The sequence below is a fragment of the Suricata suricatta genome, chromosome 17 (assembly GCF_006229205.1).
Source record: "Suricata suricatta isolate VVHF042 chromosome 17, meerkat_22Aug2017_6uvM2_HiC, whole genome shotgun sequence".
In the NCBI taxonomy this organism is placed as follows: Eukaryota; Metazoa; Chordata; class Mammalia; order Carnivora; family Herpestidae; genus Suricata; species Suricata suricatta.
In genome coordinates, this window is record NC_043716.1 from 41209658 (window position 1) to 41210821 (window position 1164).

Genomic DNA, 1164 nt, shown 5'->3' on the forward strand with positions numbered 1-1164 from the left:
GTGGTGTCAAATTCAAAGGGGAAGATGATGTCGTGGTGGTGGCAGATCTGGCAGATGAAGCCACGCTGGGTGCACAGGTCGCAGTGGTAGATGTGCTGGGACCCAAATGCAATCAGGCCATCGAGGAACCCTTCGTAGGTTCCTTCTGCGATCTGTGGAGGGCAAGGTCAGGCCGCCAGGCCTTTCAGGCAGCTGGGCCGAGGCTGAGGCCATCTGTAAAAGGTGGCCCGCTGCTGCCCCTGGCACCCTGCCTGAAAAATTCCTACCCCAGAACAAGTTTCTTCCCACTTGGGCCGAAAAGCCTCCCTGAATCAGGCCGAACCAGGCAGGTGTCCAGCACCCCGTACGCAAAGACGGGGAATACCAGCTCGACAGACGACCCCCCAACCCACAGGTGTCCCCCCAAACCCCGCCCCCAAGAAAGGACTGTCCCCAACTCTCACCCCTGTGACTGGGCTTTGCGGGACTGCCTGCTTATGTAGGGGTCTGGCGCTCAGTCATTGCCCCGGGACACGCAGGCTGAAGTCCTGGGAAGCTGCAGCCTCCCTGCCCCTTTCTCCTTTCTGGTTTCCTACGAATGAGGTCTCTCTAGAGAGGTCTGGGGGCTGGGAAGGGCGGTCTCACCTGTTGGAGGTCAGCAACACTGTACTTGTGGGGGGACCCCAACAGGTAATTCCTGTGGCTGAGCCTTCAAAGAAAACATAAGAGGTTCCTTATAAGGGTTTTCCATGATCTGGGCCAACCCGTGTTTGTTTACATTCCTTCAGCTGCTGACCAGGTATGAGCCCCAGGCCAGGGCGGTGCCGGAGAGCACAGGAGCCCCTGGGTGGGGGCCTCGGTCTCCTGGTGACCTTGGGCAAACTCCTTACCCTCTCCGAGCCTCAAGTTTCCTCACCTGAGAAACGGAGCTGTTCTGAGTATTCCTTTATGTAAAGCATTTGGCCCAGTGCCCCGCACACAGTGAACAGTGAATAATCCTCAGCCATAGTTGATAACACTGAATTGTATTACGGAAATTTGCTGAGACATTGCACCTTAGATGTTCTCACCAGATATATATATATATATATATATATATATATATATATATATGCAAATATGTCCTAAGGGGACGGATGTGTTAACTCACCGGAGGGGAGGAGCCCTGTCCCAACTATACGTGTG